Source organism: Calonectris borealis, chromosome 1, assembly GCF_964195595.1.
Source record: "Calonectris borealis chromosome 1, bCalBor7.hap1.2, whole genome shotgun sequence".
In the NCBI taxonomy this organism is placed as follows: domain Eukaryota; kingdom Metazoa; phylum Chordata; class Aves; order Procellariiformes; family Procellariidae; genus Calonectris; species Calonectris borealis.
In genome coordinates this window covers 174,756,909-174,770,838 of record NC_134312.1, presented here as the reverse complement: position 1 = coordinate 174,770,838, position 13,930 = coordinate 174,756,909, and positions in this window count along the sequence as shown.

Below are 13,930 nucleotides of genomic sequence, written 5' to 3'. Positions count from 1 at the left end.
TCTGAATTTAGCCAGACATATCATTCCTCTGCATTTCAAATCCGACACCCCAGGGGCTTGATGTTTTCCCTGTGTCCATCTGCTGACAGGAGGAGTTTTAGCTAGTGTTTGGGTTTGCATACTAGGACATGTGGAGAAACAAATTAGCAGGTAAAAAATTACCATTCTTCAGACTCCTTTCTTTTTTTTTCCTTTTTTTTTTTCCTTTTTTTTTTCTTTCTTCCCCAGTAAGAGTCACAAAGATAAGTGGCAGCACATGGCTTATAGCTGCCTTATTATAGCACCCCTCCCATGTCGCCAGTTCAAAAGCTAAGTAATAGTTCTGATACTAGCTAATCTGGCAAAAGGATTCCAATGGGTGGATGTGAGAATAACATCTGCCTTTCAAATCTTATGCTTGCCAACATAGGCATGTGAGGTTTTTTGTTGTTCCAAGAACCTCTGAAGCATAGAGAAGGTAAAGGTCCTATGAATTGGAACCACCTGCTTGAACTAATGTTTTGGCAAGCTCCTGTTTTCCTGGAGCTCATTCAGAGTATTCTGAGCTATGTGGAATGGGAAAAATCCACAAAAATGACTTACTGCCCCATAAATATTTTCTATACTATTGTGTTCAGATGGGAAGAGTGTAGGGAACAAGCCTAGTAAGTGTGAAGCACATACTGTATCTGTATGAGCACTCTCTTTACTGCATAGTCTGTTGTATTCCCGTCTGACACAATAAATACACAGCTTAGAGATCTAGGGGCAAGCAGCTTTCAAACCTGATGCTGCAGATAGCACAGTGGATTCATTCGCTGTTTTCTCAAACCCTCTATTTCACAGTGTTACAGGCCTCAATATTTGTTTTGGAGTAGCTGGACTGAACAATGCTGAAAGTTTCTGAGAGTCCCCTTTGTACTTAGATTTGTGTATACAGCCTGTACGTCCCTCACGCCATACCACTTTAGTGTGAAGGGCTTCTTTTTAAAACAAATACTTGTTACGACCCTTGTAAAACAGCCCTGCTGAAGGCTTGCTTGTTTATCCTTCAAAGGAAAGGCAACAATGGGATGTTTACAATATTTGTGAATTCATGTTAAAAATGGCAAGCATGTGAAAAGAGTACATTTTCTATACGTTTTGTCTTTTCAAGTCGGATCAAAAAAATTAAATACCTACCATTCACAAAATCAGGAAGGAGTTACACCTCATCACTTAAATAATTAAAAATTGAACCATTTAATTTTTATAACCACGGAGCTAAAATTTGCTGTAAGGTTTATAAAACAAACCAAAGGTCTCCTTGATCTGTGGACACTCATAGCCCTTTTGAGCTCTAACACACCTGTTATGCAAAGTGAAATGTTCAACAGGGAGAACTAGAAGTCTAAGCCAGAATGCCATCGAGTAGACCAGTCAGGATATTTCCCAGGAGGTTCAGATGGCTGCTCTGAATCAGGCATGAAAGGTGTTAACGTCCATATCTCTATAGATCTTAGACTGGGTATGCAGTATAAGGGTGTAATTCCCTTTATGAATTTTGTAAATGATGCATACAGGCTCAGGCAGGATCGTTCTACTCAGCTTCTCTTAGTTGGTCAGATTCTTGCTGAGCTGCTCCACCAGCTATAGAGGAAGTGCAGCTGAAATAGATTTCTAACTTATGTGTCCAAATACCTAAAGCTATGTCATATGAATGCAAGCTTTTGAGGATATCGCACTGTATTTTGTTAGAAATGCCTGTGATTCAAGGTCAAGGTCAATCAAAAAGTTTAATGTGAGCCCAAAGTGTTTATTTTTTAATTATGCAGTTACTGTGGGTTTTTTAAAAGGGTTACTTTAATCTCAACTCGCCTGTGCTTTTCAACTTCCTGAGTCTGAATAGACTCTAGCACTGACTTTTTTCTTTGTCCCTTCTGGTGCATTTGCTGGGTTCAGACTCTGTGTTACTCCCTCGTTAAAGTGGATACTTACGATCTGTCTTTCCTTGGCATTAGCACCAGTACTGACACTTTATAGTGCCTCAAGCATTTAATCACATCCTTTCTCTGAACTTTAATCTGGTGGGCATAATTTACCTCTCCAGAGAAAAGTTAAGTACATAAAACAATTTTTAAAAACATTGAGAGCCTATTTGCCCTTAATTAGAAAGCACAAAGGATATATGGACTCAGACAAAACAATAAGATTCATGTATGCCATCTTGACTTAATTTTGTCATCACTCTTGGGCATTCTTTGGGGGATTTGATCAACATCCTCCAGTATATGCTAAATTTCCATCCATGAGATGCCTACCTACCTACATCATGGATTAACTCTGTACATCTGCTGGTAATTTGGGTCCTTTGCTGTTCATGCAGTATGTTCATTCATTCACTCAGTAAAATTACCAGACATCCTTTTTCTTATAGGCACTAATTCTCTTTGTCAAATGACCAGTTATAACATTTTCTTATCAGGTGATTGAAGTCTATCACCTGTTTTTAAATTGCCAATCTCTTTGAGTTCAGACTGGAAAAACCGGTGTTTGCCTGAATGATAGTGAACTTTTTCTGAGCTGATAGGATAATCACAGTTTAGCAGCTGTTGATTGTTAGCCTTGTGTTAGAATGTCTCTTGTCCAGCTCTCTGGGCAAAAGATAGCAGGGATTCTAAACACAATCCACATACAAATAATTTGTACTCTGACATAGCATTCTTAATGCTATATATAGTGGGATTCTCAAATCATCTCACCTGCAGGTGGTTTTTAGAGCTGCTGAGACTTGGCAGTTCTCATTGGTTTTCAGTTCATGGTATGGTATCTCAGCATGCCTGAAAATTAGAACAATATTTTTCTAGATGTCAGTGTGCGAAGGGCCACAACAAAGGTCACCTCAACCATTTAACCCACCACAGCACTCATCATTGTGGTATTTTAAGTGCTTAAGTAATTACATGGTTACTAAGATACCTTGGATTACTTTAGAGGTTTGCTGAAATTAACTGGTTCCATCAGTTCAGAGATCAGGTTGCTAAAGTTCTTAATCCAAGTGCAGATGCTTCTTGCATTGTGTGCTGTGCATTACTTTCATAAAACCATTTCCTTAACCAAGAAAAAAATATGTATATAAGTGTTGCTGGAATCAGTGTTGCTAGCCTTTTCCAGTTCATAACCACTTTTTGCAATATTGTAAAACAAACCATGAAAGTGGTGTTTATTTGTCTTACAGAATAAAGTATTCTCAAGAACTATGCCCACCCAATATACTTACTTTTTACAACCCATGTATGTTGCCTCTTTGAGGAAGGGACTGTTTCTTTTCTTGTTCTGTAGAAAGCTATTACTTGCAATAGGGAAAGGGATGCAATACTCATGGCAGAAGTCATAAGTGAGCAGGCTTCCAGAAGGATTAGAGATGACAGTGTTTCAGGGGTGGAAATGAGCAGATTGTATTACAGAGATAAGAATTAATGTAAGAACATATAAATGTTGTGCTGGGTTAGGCCAGAAACCTGAATTGTCCAATATCTTGTCTCCAGCCGTGATCAGTACCAGATGTCTCGGGGAAATTAAAAGAGATGGCAAACGCCTGGTAGAAATCTTTGAATAATACTTTGTTAATGTCCAGCATATTTCAGAGCAGGGAATTCCTGAACCAGAAGTCGTGTCTCAATACTTAATGGGCCTCAGTAGATTTTTCTTCCATGAACTACTTTTTAACTCACCTTCTGGGCTTGTCATCTGGGCTCTCATCAGAGCCAATGGCAAGGTGAAAATACTTCTATGACATGATTCACCTAATTTATTTTCTCACCTAAGGATGAGAAAATAGCTATCCAAAAAGCACTGGTTTCTTTTTAGCAGAAAGAAATGTAGGTGGTTAGCTCAGATATGATGCTCTATGTGAAGTTAAGAAATGAATGAATCCCATTCTAGACATGAGATTCAGATCACAGATCCTAGAATGGTAGGTCTTCATGTGAACTATTTTTTGGTTCAGTCACCTAAACATAGGCATTTACAGTCACTTGAGATTACCTGTCTGGCCTCCAGTATCTTTTCAGAAATGTGTGGGTTTTCTCGCATAGGTCCAGTGCCATACTTGCCAGCTTGCCAGGATGCCTCAGATACTCCAGGACATCTCAAAAGGCACTGGATGCCTGTGTTAAGAGACTGAATAGAGCCCAACGCATCTAAGCTGTAATTGAGGTAGGTGAAGCGTATTCAGTGCAGTGAGTGAAGCCTAAAGGTGATGTGTAGAGCTTGGTTCAGCTGGCTCAAACACTGTTGAATGTTGAGGTGCACTAGGGTGCCTGAGGCATTCTCATGGAGCTGGCAGGTGTGACACAGGACCTACTAGAGATGGCAACTCTAGAATGGCAGTTGGAGGCCGGGCAGAGTAACATAAGGCATTTCAAATGACAATAGACACCAGGCCAGGAGACTGAACTGAGCCTCCAGTACCATGGCATCTGAACTGCTCCCCAGGTTTCATTGACTGTAGGGGCTTATGCCCAGTTGCCTAAACATAGGCGACTAGAGCTAATTGAGATTGTTTAGGTTATCATCTGAGCCATCCATGTATATGAGATAGGTAGGACCTAGAGGGGACCTCTGCCCCTTCTGGTCCAGCGGCTGGAGGCTAGGTGAGTACTCAAGTGATGCTAAATGTCCATGTGGGGAACAGAACTGACTTTTAAGTGAGAGAAACGAAATTAAAGTTGCAGAAGGGGGGAATTAAAAATGAGGACTGCTTTAAGAAATTAAACATTTGATGAAGTTTTTCTTCCACTAAAAGAAAAACATGCAAATTTAAGTAGTCTTGGATATGTTCAGTGGAGGATAGTGAGATAAGGAAATAGTGTTCTGTATTCTATATTTGTACAATGCAAGGTTGCATTTTTGTTGGGACTGCAACATAAATAATAATAATAATGAAGTTGCACTTCTGTTTTGAAAAAAAAAGACGAAAGGAGAGATTAAGATGTTTTTAAGAAGTTGAAAAGAAAGATCAATGAAATATAGTTGCAACCCAGTTTAAAGATCAAAAGGTAACTGATAACAGGAGGAAATAGAGATATTAAAATGTGAAATGTGGAGAAATTCATACAGAAGAAATACTGTTACAAAGAAAAAGGGAGGAAGAATGCTATGAAGTTGGAAAAGTTTCATAAGGAAACAGATATCCCCTACTAAGATTTACGCACATAGGCAGGCTTGGAAGAGTGAATTTCAGTGTTGAAGTTTGCCATGTTGTCATGAAGAATGAAAAGTGGGAAAAAAGCAACAGAAGAAGAAAGACTGGTCTCAGCATAGAAGAGGAAGGCTTCCATGCTGCAGGCAGAATGAACCTATTTAGCAAACTTTATAGAATTTCTGAGAGAAAGCTTCCCTTCCCCTCCCCCAACACTTTACAGGTAAATTAAACACCAGAGTCTTTCATTTTTAAAGAAGGATTTTAGGGAGGATTTGGGCAATGGACAGGTAAATCACTGCAGTTTCATAATAATTCATTTAGTGCAGTTTTTTCCATTTTCTATTTACTACAGTTTTCCATTGCTGAAATTCAGAAACATTGTTAAAATGTATTTGCTTCACCTATTAAATATTGGAACTATGTTAGCACATTAGACAATAAGTGAAAACAATTAGGAAATTTTACTTAAGAGTTTATTTGTTAGCTGGAACAACTTCTTAAATTTTAACTGTATACGTAGTCATCTATGTTACTTTCACAGTGTTTGTTTAATATCTAAGGATTTCCGTAGATAATGATCTTGGAACCCATATTCATGAAAACTAGAAAAATGTTGAAAAGACCATAAAATTTTAATACAAAACTGAAATTTTGTATTTTAAACAAGAAAAAAGAGACCTTTACTAAATCATACTATGATAAACATGCATAGAAATTTCCATGACAATGAAACATAACTTACAGTTTGTTCTGCTGTAAAAAAAAATCTGATGAAGAAGGAGAAAGAAATATATTCCTATATTTCACTCAGAATTTCTCCATATCTTTCTTTAGTACCCACAAAAATGATGTAGCAGAAACCACACACACACACATGCAGAGGGCGATGATTTAACGCCTGGGATTGTCAGAAAAAATATCCTGCCATTTCCAATCAAATTTAGTCTGTATATTATGGTGAAATTCTGTAAGAAAAAACAAAGAAGCTGTCATCACGTCTAATGGCGTGCTTACATTCAGAATCCCCTCTGGAATAATAATTACATCAGTGTATCCGTGCCGATGTATCTCTGCTTTGCCTGCTCCCACTGTTGTGCCTGCACTGTTAGATGTTACCTATGATTTATGCCAGGCATCTATACCGCTCTGTGCTGCATTGGTGGCTGCACATTTCCATACCGATGGGTATCCCGTGGTTTCTGGCGCTGCTCCCGGGCCCTGCTGAATTCCAGGCCATTTTCATACTAGATTGCGAGGTATGTTCAGGAGGCCAGGGGAATTGTGGGGATGGGAATCAATTGCTTGTAATTGAGTTCTGCTGTATCTCACAGCTCACTTGGCTGATGAAACAGTGTGCCCACAATTTATGTATACCCAAGCACATACCCCTGGGTGAATTTCCCACAAGCTTTTTGTGCAGATGTGAGTATCGTAACCGTGTACCTGAAGACATCTTAGCTATTAATAGAAGTCTTTCAGGCTCTTACAAAGTTCATTGCGTTTTAGGAAGTTGTAAAGCAAGCTCCCTCATTAAGAGTGGGAAAACCAATGGAATCAGTAATTTCCGTCTTACTGAAATTACATGTGTATCTGCTTGGAAATCTTGGATTTTTTTAATGCCTTAAACAACTTAATGAAAAATTAAGCTTTGGGCTAGTAATGGCATTCATCCATAATGATAAACAACTATTATTTTTATTGCTCCTGCTATTTATTTTTTTCTGTGGTATTACCTAGAAATCTTTCTTTCTAACGTGTTTGAATGACCATCTCCTTCCTTGTATCACCTTACTATTACAATATAGATGTTGTACGATACTCACCTTTTTACCATTATGCTATTCTGTTTTGAGAATACAAATTCCAAGAACCAGGGAGAGAACAACACTGCAGAGGATTACAGTCACCACAGAAACAGGGTGTTTTGAGTCCTTTAGCTAAATAAAGTGACCTTGAGAAACCCACACTCATACGTTCCTGGTTTTATTCCTGGTGGGAGGATGGAGGTTGGAATTTCTAACACTTCAGGGACTCATAAAAAATATCAAGGCAGTGGGCATGTGAGGAATCAGCTGGAAATTGTTCCTGGCATATCTTACGTTTTTTGCCATGATAGCAGTGTATCAAAACAAGTCATCTGTGCTATACCAGGAATTGTACGTAATTTGATAACAGGTCTCTAGTCAGACAACATCATCTGGTAAAATTTGTCTTCGGCCACAGATGCCGCAGAGGGAATGTTTTATATTGACAACTTCAGCAAGAGCAAGGAAGCAGCGGCACCATATAGTCCAAGCATTGTAGATTAAATTTCCTTTGATTTGGCCTTCACATCTCTCAGTCTGTAATTGCTTTCTGCTTTTGGTTTGGTGATGATCCAGGTTACATAAAGACTGTTTGACTGGAAAGATTTGGATGATCTCCCAGTGACTGAAAGGTAATCTATGTGAAATGACAGCAAACAATTTTTTTCCCCTCGACTATCTTCAGCAAACCAAGTCAACTTCTTGCTTCATTGGTTTCCATCCTCCTTGTGCCTGTCAGTCACAACTGATTCAGAGTGACTGATCACAGCGACGAGATGGCTTCCCAGCGCCTTTGCGGCTCTCGGCAATTAAACATCCGCCACCGTGCTGTGAAAACTTTTACCAGATTCGCTGTGAAACTTTCTTTTGTAGCTGGAAAAGGCATTTTAATACATCTGCAGTTTTGTCTGCTTCATTTACTGCAATGTTCACGGTAACAGGGCACCACTGCAAAGCACATTTCCCAGGCAAGGAAGCTGTTTTCTAACCTCCGCTACAACATCTAACAAGGCTTCTTTTTCTCCACTGGTTGGATGGATTAGGAGAATATTTTGTCCTCAGCTTCTATGCCTGATCCCATAGACTTCAGTAGATGTTGTGAATGCATGGTACTATAAACGGACGTGTCTCTTGGTGGTAGATTAACAGTTTCAAACCCAGCAATCCTTAATCGCTTTTCCAGACAGGAGTGCTTATCTGAAGTAAAACGCAGCAACACAGAGTAATCTGTGAAGCAATCAGTGATACCGTTTCATAATAAATCCATTTGCAAGCAGTTTGCTCCTGGTTCCCTAGTGCTATGACTTCCATGTTAACATGTTTGTCCTTGCGGTATTGTCATTGTTTATGTCAAATCCACGGGACCGAACGCCCATTTTGCATACCCCTTTAACTAGAGTATTCAAATGAAACTCATTTCATTTGTGTTATGTGAGGATTTACGTGGTTCTATTGCAAAAAAGCTGTTGAAAAGCTAATTAAACTATCTGTGCAGCTTGAAGGTGCGTAGCACTGCGGACAGACTATAGAGGGGGGAAGCTCTAGGTTTGGTGGAGCTTTTCGGCAGATGTAACAGTAATGTCACTTCTACTTTTCAAATGCACATCACAGTCCTCTGCCAAACATTGGCATGTTTGCATGCATGAAAAGTTGAGAGTTTATTTCATAGCAAAATAAGGCCGATCACAGAGCTTGTTACAGTTTGTATTTCCATTTGTTATTCAAACTGGATTTACTGAATACCAATACCAAAGTGTTATAATTTTGATTTTGCAAGAGGACTGTCACTGTTCTGCTGTGACCTAGTGCAGAAATACTGCCTCACATTTCTCTGCACTGTTTCTTCTCTTAATGATGGCTTAGTCCATGGAGGGAGTGGGGGGAATAGTAAGTTCTCTTTCTAGCTGGTGCTGGCTTCATTGGCTTTCATTGAAGTATGTGAAAAGTAGTTACAGTTAGGAAAATGTCATGTTGATTATTATGAGGTAATTTTTAAAAGTCTTCACATTTACAAACTTCTCTTTCATCCTACACACTCAGATTATAGCTGTATCCCTTCTCACCTTCATTTACTTGACCCTTTATAAAATTGGCTTAAAAAAATCCCTGTCTCTATAGAAGCACTGTGGAAATTAATTAATAGTATGAAACACTCAGGATCTATGGCAATGAGCATCATAAAACCAAGAAATAAAGTTTGAAGGGAATTACTGGTTCGTGTGAAAAAAAATAAAACTTGGAAGTTAGCTTCACTCCACTGCAATTTAGAAGAAAATCAAACAATTTTGATCTTTTGGTGAAACACATTTTTTGAAAAAAAAAAATTAAGCTTAAAGTGTTCTTTCTGTCATAAAAGTCAAATATTTGGAGATGGATTTAATTTTTAAGTATATATATACAAAAGTACATTTTGTCTTTAATGACAAAAGACAATATGTTCCAATTTGAAAATACAAAAAAATCACAGCATAATCAAAATGCTTTTAAAACAGGGCTTTTTTCCCTCCTTCCTTCCCTCCTTCCTTCCCTCCTTCCTTCCTTCCTTCTTTTCCCTTCTTTCTTTCCCTTTCTTCCCTTCTTTCCTTCTCTCTTTTTGTCTGTCTTTCTCTCTTTTTTCAGAATGAAGTTTCTTTGTGCTGAAAGTCTGCCACAGAAAGTTTTTGTTTTGACAAAAGGATATTTTCTTATTGGAAGATTTTCAACTGCTTCTACCCAGAAGGAAGTTAATAAATTTTCAGGGCAGTGCCTGTGTAGTGTGCCATAAATAAAGCTCAGGGCAAGAGACTGAACTGTAAGTATTGAACAAATAACTGCTTATTAATTTTAAAGCAACCATCTGGTGCACTGAATGGGGCAAGATCCTGTGGAAAAAACCCATGAACCTGTCTTTAATTCCTGTGAAGGATTGAACAATATAAACATTGAGCAGAATTAATGATGGAATTTTCTAACTTTTAAGAGCTTTTCTTCATAACTTTAACATTATTTTAATATAGATCTTCCGCATACAGTGTGTATATATATTTATACATACATATATATGTACATATTTATATATATGATTAAATTTTGAATCATCTGCCTACTCTGCACGCAAAAGGGAAGCCGCCTTTTTTCACCGCCTTGTTCAGTGCAGCTGACTCCTAATGCTACAAGTGAAAAAGAGGAAGGCTTAGGTCTTGTCCAGACTCTCTGAAAATGGTGATCCTATCTGAGACAGCAGAAAGGATGTCTAGCCTAGGCCGTTAAAGCCCTTTGTGTGTATTATTCCTTATGGAAGCAGAGAGACTGAGTCTCAAATCCAGTAATTGAGTAATTCTGAAAACCACAGTGGGGTTCTTGCTCTTTCCTAGGGGCAAAGTGGCAGTGCATTTCTCTTATGTAGCCAGCACTGGAGAACAATAACGTAGACCATTTACGTCTGTCTCCTTCATGACACACCATTCAACAGTGTACAAACCTCTCTGGTTCCCACCCCTCAGCACAACTGTAGGAAAGTAACAGTGGTCATACCAAAGTCAGAACTTAGGTACATGTCACCCAGTATACTGCTTCTTACAGAGGTTTAGGGCAATAATTTTTAAAAAGAAATGAGAGTGAACTGTCTTGAGTATGCTGTTTCACCAGTGCTGAGGCAGACTATGTGTTAAGCCGGTTGCGTCTAATCATCACTCGTATGAACGTATCTGATGCTTTTTGGAATCCGTCATAGCTTTAGCACCAAACCTTCTTGGGGGAGCAAATTCCACAATGTAGCTATGTGTTGTATGAGAAAGTACAACCTCTTCTTTGGTTTGAGCTTGTAGCCTCATTACGTAGAACATAAGGCTGGAAGAAACCAGCTGGTTGGTATTTGTGTCGAGTGTGCTGCTATTGGAGGTGACTGCAAGAGTGTTTTGGTACACCGGGGAATGTGGGAATTCAGTCTGACGTGTCCTCACACACCACAGCCAGCAAAACATTTTCCAGCACTGTAAATAAGGCCCTTTACTGCGTATCACCTTCAGATGGATCTTTTTGAACCTGAAGAGTCCTAATCTTTATCAGTCCTACTCCATATGTAAGCTTTCTCCTGCCCCAATCATTCTTGTTAGCTTTATCTATACTTTTCACATTCTGCTGTATCCTTACTGAGGAAGGGATTTAGAGTTTCATGTACTGTTCAAGAGACAGCTTTACCTGGAATGTATATATCCCTCATAGTTCCCCAGCGTTACTTGGTACTGTGCTGCTATTTTTAGTCAGCTGTCCAAAATTGTTCCAAAAATCTGTTTATTAAGTATTAATAAAACTTCAGGTTATATCTATGCCAAGGAATCAGAAGGTTCCCAGTCAGTCACTGGGCCCAATATATGCCCTGGTCCTGTGTCCCTTCTCCCAGACATGACCTAAGTGGGCATGGGTTCCCAGGAGGAGCTCCAGCCCAACTCCTACTTAGAACAGGTTGGGCAGCATGACTACGTGGTGTGCCATGAAGCGTACCCACCTTCTAGCCACAGCCTTCCAGCCTATCATTAAGTGTATGTATAGACATACAGATAGATGTGTCTTCATGTTTGCGTGCATATATATATACACACACACATATATGTATATAAAATTTATAGCTTATTTTCCTAAAGAAGTGGGCTTATGTGCTGCAATTGCCAATTCATCTGTCTGTTTGTTTCTTCTTGATAACTTTTAAATGTTTAAATTGATTGAGCACTACCAAATTTGACACAGGGGTAGTGATCACAGGAAAGTTATGCATTTCACAACTAGTGGTGGTTGACTTTTGGTAGACACATAAAATGAGCCTCTACTCTGACAGGCATTTTAAGCTGACATTAGCTGAAAATATCACTGAAAGCATTCCTTCCCTCCCTACATTTGAACTAACAGTGAACTAGACTGGGGAACCAAGCCAACTGAAAAAAAAATGGTCAAAAAAATGGACACAAATACATCAGTGCTTACGTGGGCACATGTGAAGAGGGCAGTAGCAAGGAAGAAGGTCCTGCTTCTTCTAGTGGAAGGGCTACGTGATGCTGTTCAGAAAGACTGCTGAAGGACAGCCCCAGGAAAGTGCTTCAGCCCAAACTCAGTGGTCAACTGCTCTATTTGCTGGCTGAACATGAGCCGGCAGTGTGCTCAGGTGGCCAAGAAGGCCAACGGCATCCTGGCCTGTATTAGGAATAGTGTGGCCAGCAGGAGTAGGGAGGTGATCGTGCCCCTGTACTCGGCACTGGTGAGGCCACACCTCGAATCCTGTGTTCAGTTTTGGGCCCCTCACTACAAGAAGGACATGGAGGTGCTGGAGCGTGTCCAGAGAAGGGCAACGAAGCTGGTGAAGGGCCTGGAGCACAAGTCTTATGAGGAGCGGCTGAGGGAACTGGGGTTGTTTAGCCTGGAGAAGAGGAGAATGAGGGAAGACCTCATCGCGCTCTACAACTACCTGAAAGGAGGTTGTAGCAAGGTGGGTGTTGGTCTCTTCTGCCAAGAGGAGCGATAGGACAAGAGGAAATGGCCTCAAGTTGCGCCAAGGGAGGTTTAGATTGGACATTAGGAGAAATTTCTTTACTGAAAGAGTGGTCAGGCCTTGGAACAGGCTGCCCAGGGAAGTGGTGGAGTCACCATCCCTGGAAATATTTAAAAGACGTGTAGATGAGGTGCTTAGGGACATTGTGTAGTGGGCATGGTGTGTTGGGTTGATGGTTGGACACGATGATCTTAGAGGTCTTTTCCAACCTGTATGATTCTATGATTCTATGATTCTATGATTCTATTTCACCTGCCAAGTGGCCAGTCAGCAGGGACATAACCCTGTGACTTCAGCTGCAGAGCTCTGGTGGTTTATGTCGCAGATAGCAGCTAAGATATGGGGTGTGAGGGAGGAGATTAGGAAATGGACAGAGGAGGATACGGAGACACAGGACACAAATCTGGAGGAAACCAGTCTTTGCTAGCTCTGCTGCCGTTGCCCGTCTACTTAGGCTGTTGTACAACCAGAGGTGTATGGGGAAAGAAAACAGGCAATAGAAATATTCCCCAATATACCATATTTATCTGTTTTCCTACTATTCTGTTGTCAATTATAGCTTTTTACCAGTTTGTCCGATACTGTACTTAAATGTACTCATCTATAGTTCCCAAGATCACCCTTAGACTTCTTTGAAATAAATATGATCCCATGTCAGCAAAGACATTTCCTGTCTCAGTTGGAACCAGATGTCTCTCATTCATTTCTATGATTAAGGAGGATTTACGTGAATATGTTGAGAAGTGTTATTATTCTAAATATAATGACCTTTAACAAATCCAACTTCACAATAAATGCAACAAAAGCAGATCCATAAAAAGACAAAAAGATGTGTGTGTGACAAGGCAGGAAAAGCGGTATAGCTTTGTATATTTACTATGTATATGTGTAATTGCAAAGCACATCATGATGCAGGAGACCTATCTGTATGTTGCTAATAAGAGGCATTGTAGAAGAGAAGGTTAATAAACTAGTTCAATTAAAGCTATGTGTAGCGATAATGGTCTCAAAACAGTGCATTTTGAGGAGTCCTATATGAATAATTTGCACATCATTCACCAAATGGTGGCCATATCTTTTCGTAAAGTGGTTTCATAAAATCTTCTATATGTGTTTTACGTGGATTTTGTTTGGTTTGTTGTTTGGTTTTTTTTTATTATTATTATTTATATTTAGCTATTATTTCTAACAGCCTGTTATTCTGGTAACTAGAATAGATTTAGGAGTGATTAAATTTTTCCTGCCATTAAAATTAATCTTTTTGTAGCAAAAGTAACTCTTAGAAATTGTTTTCTACTAGACTTAGATTAATATGTAAAACGGGAGGACTCTTCCACAATTCGTATTGAATTGCTCATTCTCTACTACTTTGGCACTGAGCGTCAAGCTTTGATTAAATCTACATGGATATCTGCACGGGATGTTTTGGAAAAGCTGGAT